General features: G+C 43.9%; 1 protein-coding gene across 9 annotated transcripts in view; it reads right to left on the reverse strand.

Annotated features, from left to right (window-relative positions):
* NRXN3 (neurexin 3) overlaps positions 1-5,967 on the reverse strand; it is a 1,456,830-nt gene that overhangs the window by 1,096,920 nt on the left and 353,943 nt on the right. The window lies entirely within an intron of this gene.

The raw sequence follows: 5,967 nt of genomic DNA on the forward strand, positions 1-5,967 counted from the left end.
GAGAATGTCCTTCAGGAGCCAACCAAAGACCATTTCAGACAGGAAGGAGTCCACAGGTACAAATTAGTATGGTGCCAACTGAGAGTGAGTGCTGAGCGGCAGTGGCAGAAAGGTAAGTCGAGGCTAGTCTGGTGTTTACAGAGATTCACAGCCCCTGACTTCAGGCTGCCAACAGCAGTCAGAGCAGGCAAGCTGGAGCGGGTGCATTTCAGCCCTTGCCAAGGTGTCCCCACCACTCAACACTCATCATGGCTGATGAGTGGCTCCAGTGGTACCAAAGGCTTCCCTGCCCCTTCTATGCAGCAGAAGCAACCCAGGAATTACTCCTGAAATAGTAAAGACTCTCAGATGAGCTGCAGCTGCCAGTCCAACAGGAGTGCGGCAGTTAGTAAATGTAACTGCAACAAAAATTAGTAAAGACCACTTACCATACACCAGGCACGGTTTTCAATGTCTTCTTAGTATTAACTCATTTAATCTTCCCAAGAAGCCTGAGATAGATACTATTTTTCTATTACTAATTTTTCAGAAGAGGAAATGATCACAGAGAGGTTAAGAAGCTGGGATGACTCTGAAGAATTTTCTGGCAAATGTGCACTGCTACCATTCACAATTCCTTCTCACACCCTATTATAGTTATTTTCCAGCCAGAACTGTAGGTTAAAGGTGCACACTAAGGCTGTGAGACTTACTAAAACCAAACAGGGGAGCTTTCATGCTCCTACTTTTGCCTCATTAGCACTATTATAAAGAATTGAGATAATGGAACACAGACCCTGTCCTTGACACTTGTGGGACCACCCTGTTGACCTTGACTAGGATGATGAGGTGCCACACTGCTGCTTTTCTCTTTCTGATGTCATGTGCCCCCAACTCATCTCCTTGCCCTTTGGCTCTAGCACTTCCTTTTTCACTTAACCTCCTACCACCCAACCCACCCCCCCAAGCATCTCAATCCACAGCCATGTGGATCTGTGGTTAATTGCCACAGATTTGCCAACAATTAAATCTGAGTGTGGACACAGGTTGGAAATAGGGCTAGTGATTTTCTCAGCCAGAGAAATAAAGTGGAAAAGACTGCATTCTACCCTAAGGGAGATATTAACTGAACTAGTTTTATCAAAATCTATTTATTTGGTTCTAGTGACATGACTATTTAAACTGCCTTTAACTGAGCACTTTGTCATCCAGAAGCAGCCAACAACTACCTTAGGACAACTAAGTAACTCACCCTAGCAGGTAGAGCCCAGGTGCATGTGTACATGCCAAGACAGCATGTGACCAGGTACATGTGGGATTGTGGGCTAATAGTGACAATTGGATTAGGCTCGAATCCTCATATAAACAAGCAGGGTCGCCCGGAATACCTGGTCCCCAGCTGAGTGGCTGACAGGCTCTGTCTGATTTTTAACTGGCTGGCAGTCCCCCCAGCACCGGCAAAAACTCAGCTTCCAGGCAGTCTTTCTCTGCAAGCCAACTGGCACAAAGGACACCAAACACCACGGAAGCACTAGGAAAGAGAACCCATTGATGCTTATTTCTTAGGGGCTTAGATTCTTCCTCCTATTGCTTGATGAAGCAGCCTCACATCCCAGTCTCTGTCCCCACTAGCTTGTGTCCATTTCTGAGCAACTGTATCATCTGTGATCCAACAAGGCTTAGAGAAAGCCCTAGGTGGGTAAAAGGTACTAATTTAGCAATAGCAACATATTTCTAGGCCCCCAATGCCTCCATTTAACATTTGACTTTGGCTGAGAACATCATGCCCCCAAGACACCAACAGCTCTTTGGTGTTCTCCAAGTCAAGGGTTCTTCAAAGTACGTTTCTCACTTCCTCATTGTCATAGTAATATTTGAGCCATTTCTACTCTCCAGAGAAATAACCAAAGTTTTCTTTTCCTTTATGAATATCCTAGAAACTGTACTCAGATGAAAGGTAAATAAGACAAAGGACAAGCAGGAATCAAACCAAAGACTCATTTCCAAGCAGACCAACCCATCATCTCCATGGACAGAGGCCCTGCCCTTGTCTCCTAACCAACCCTCAGTTTTCCAGAATCAGTCCAGTACAGGTACACTCTGAGAAAGAACGCTCTGTCCTAGTGACCTCCTCTAATCAATCTGATCAATTCAGATGTCCAAAAAGCTTATTTAGTTCCATCCTAAATCTGAAGAGCTTACCTTTGTACATAGTAAATAATTAATACAATTACAAAGAATCCATGTGATACCTATGATAAATTATGTGCCCCAAACTCAGGACACATCTGCTCGGCAGCTTAATGTGATTTAACAGATAAAATCCACTATTTACGGGCGCCTGGGTGGCTCAGTTGGTTAAGCGACTGCCTTCGGCTCAGGTCATGATCCTGGAGTCCAGGGATCGAGTCCCGCATCGGGCTCCCTGCTCGGCGGGGAGTCTGCCTCTCTCTCTGACCCTCCTCCCTCTCATGCTCTCTGTCTCTCATTCTCTCTCTCGCAATTAAAAAAAAAAAAAAATCCACTATTTACCTAAATCATTTGTCAAACTTTGAAGCAATGATAATTTATGCACCTGGACTTTTTATGGATATGCCCACTACATCCACATAGCTGGCTTAGATGACTCAATCATTTTCTAAAATATTCCTAATTTCCTCATGAACCCACAAAAAGCAAAGCACTCTTGCAAAACCAAACCAAACCAAACCAAACCACCAATGTTGCTCGGAAACAAACAAACAAACAAAAGACAGCTGGGCTCCAGAAGTCCTACAGTGGTATCGTCTCATGGGAACATGAAACCAGGCGCTGCAGGACTGGGCTGAACTCACAGTTTTGCTATGATTTATCTGAAGGACAGGAGGCAAGTCATTTTTCTCTGACTCTCAGTTTCACTACACAATGTTAAAGGTTTTGTTTTTAATTCACCCATAATTCCTCTACACAAAGATATGCTAAAATATTAACAGTGGCTCATTTCCTCCAGCCTTTTCTTCAGGTAAATTTTTATCTACAGCCGTGTCTTTACCCACACATACCCACATTCATAGCTATCTCCTAGGAACAATATTGTATAAAAAAATGATTAAATTTTTCGCTATTTTCTGGCCCTAAATAATTCTGGGATTCTAGGAATAACGAGGACTAACAATTACCCTGCTGTTGTGTAGTGTAGGTGGTGGAGTTAAAAGATGGGTAGTGGGGCACCTGGGTGGCTCAGCTGGTTAAGCGACTGCCTTCAGCTCAGGTCATGATCCTGGAGTCCCGGGATCGAGTCCCGCATCGGACTCCCTGCTCAGCGGGGAGTCTGCTTCTCCCTCTGACCCTCCCCCCTCTCATGCTCTCTATCTCTCATTCTCTCTCTCACAAATAAATAAAATCTTAAAAAAAAAAAAAAAGATGGGTAGTGAACTCCTGCTTACTCAGAATGGCTGGGGAAGGGCTCTTCTGGATCACAGATATTCCAGATAGCTGATAGCTGGTCAGCACAGGTGCAAGGTCAAGTGGGCAGAAGGAACAGGACCAAGAGGATAAGTAGACTAGAGACAAGGGCAGCTCTGGGGGTACCCTATAAGGAAACAACCAACACAAAGAGCAAACGTGCGGCCTTAGAGGGACAGGTAGAGATGCCAATCAAAACAGCCAAGATGAGGGGCACCTGGGTGGCTCAGTCGTTAAGCGTCTGCCTTCGGCTCAGGTCATGATCCCGGGGTCCTGGGATCGAGCCCCGCATCGGTCTCTCCGCTCAGTGGGAAGCCTGCATCTCCCTCTCCCACTCCCCCTGCTTGTGTTCCCTCTCTCGCTGTCTCTCTCTGTCAAATAAATAAATAAAATCTTAAAAAAAAAAAAAAATAGTCAAGATGAAAAGTCGTAAATCACTCCCATAATCAGCAAGAGTAAAGAGAACTGGGAAACTGTGAAGTCTCTTACACCATTACTGTGGTCATTTCAGGCTTTCTGGAAAGCACTTTGGAAATTTCTATCATGAGCCTTAAAAATAAGATTGCCTTTTGACCCAGTAAGGGAGATGGCAAAGTTGGCCCCAATTGTTGACCCTTCCCTAAATCCCTGACTCTGTCATGTGACTCTGCAGTACCCTCTAACTGTGAATGAGGCAGAATGCCCTGCCCCTTGACCCGGGCCTTAGTGATGTGACTTGCTTTGTGGTGTTAGTAAATGTGATAGAAGCAGAGACTTGAAAAGCATGTGTAAGAATGAGCTTGCCATGTCTCTGCCAATGACATGAGAACATGCTTGAGCCAGCCTGCTGGAGAATGAGACAGAGCCAAGTTCCCCCAGGCGCCCAGCTCTGGCTACCCTCTATCAGCTAACAGCCAGCCAATCAATGGCCAGACATGACAGCAGGCCCAGCCAAGATCAGTAAAGCCAGCTGGTAGGACCCCAGTCAGGTGAACAATAATGCTTACTATTTATACCACACAGTTTTGTTTGTTTTGCAGCATTATTACAGCAATGGACAACTAATACTTCCATCAGCTCCACATCTAAGAATTTGTCCAAAATAAATCATCAGAAATATGTACAAAGACCTGGCTGAATGTATGCTTGTCACATTGTTTATTATATGAAAAATATATTTTTTATTTAAACTCAATTAGCCAACATATGGTACGTCATTGGCTTTTGGTATACTGTTCAATGATTCATTTGTTGTGTATAACAGCCAGTGCTCATCACATCACGTGCCCTCGTTATTGCCCATCACCGAGTTACCCCATCCCCCCACCCACCTCCCTTTCAGCAACCCTCAGTTTGTTTCCCAGCATCTAGAGTCTCATATGGTTTGTCTCCCTCTCTGATTTCTCCCCCTTCAGTTTTCCCTCCCTTCCCCTATGGTCCTCTGCACTATTCCTTATGTTCCACATATGAGTGAAACCATACAATAACTGTCTTTCTCTGATTGACTTATTTCACGCAGCATAATATATAAAAACTTACATGACAGTAAGGAGATATTAGTTAATTAGATCATGCCACATCTGTATAATGAAACACCTCCCAGCCATTGGATGTTGTAGAAAAGCACTGAGGAAGACGAAAGAATATTTACCATGTACTAAACCGACCATCACACTACGTATAAAATGATACCACATTTGTAAATAGGTATGATTAGAATAAAAAAGACTGAAACATAAACACCAAAATATTAGTAGTCATTTTCTCTGGGCGGTGGGCCCATGGGAGATTTTTATATTCTTGATTTCATTTGTATGCCATTTCTACAGTAAACATGTGTATCATTAGAACTGTCTTTTAAACTACTGTTGAAATTAAGAAGAGGGGCCTCAGCAGACAAGGCCACTGGTGTTGTTCGTGGAAACATGAGGGAAAAATTGAGATGGATAAATGTGGACTGACACCAGTCAGAAGCCAGAGCCACGGAGATGGCAGAGGAGGAGAAAAATGCTGGCGGAAAAGGTCTGATCAGGGTGAGCGCTGCTCTTTACCTGACTCTCTCCATTTTCTCCTCTTTAATTTGGGCTGGGGAGGAAAAAGACAGCTGCATTATTAATGCATTAATTATGATAATATTCTGTGTGCGACTAATACATGTCAAACCATCCTCATGCCAAATTGAAAACTGACATTTTTACTTCATGAATATTGCTCCATCAGTGACATTTATTGTACGTTCCCAATCTTGCAACAGTGAATGTCAGGTCAACTATCAAGCGTTTGCTTTCCTTCCACTTTATTTCCTATTCTAAAGCAGTAGGCTGTCACTGTTAATTAGGATGCAAAGTCAGATTGTACTCGGAGAATTTGAGGCCTCTCGCTTCCCGAACATCTTGCGTTGGTCCCTGGAAAACAGTACAGCACCATGGCTGCCTGTCAACCTCTGTGTTCGTCTTCATCCTACTTAAGCCTGAAAGCACCACCACTGCCCCAGCCTGCCCCATGTCTACTTTTTGTTTTGTTTTTTCTTCAGAACACTCACCACCACTGACAATACTGTAAATC

The sequence above is a fragment of the Leptonychotes weddellii genome, chromosome 9 (assembly GCF_054177405.1).
Source record: "Leptonychotes weddellii isolate Sample4059 chromosome 9, ASM5417740v2, whole genome shotgun sequence".
Taxonomy (NCBI): Eukaryota; Metazoa; Chordata; class Mammalia; order Carnivora; family Phocidae; genus Leptonychotes; species Leptonychotes weddellii.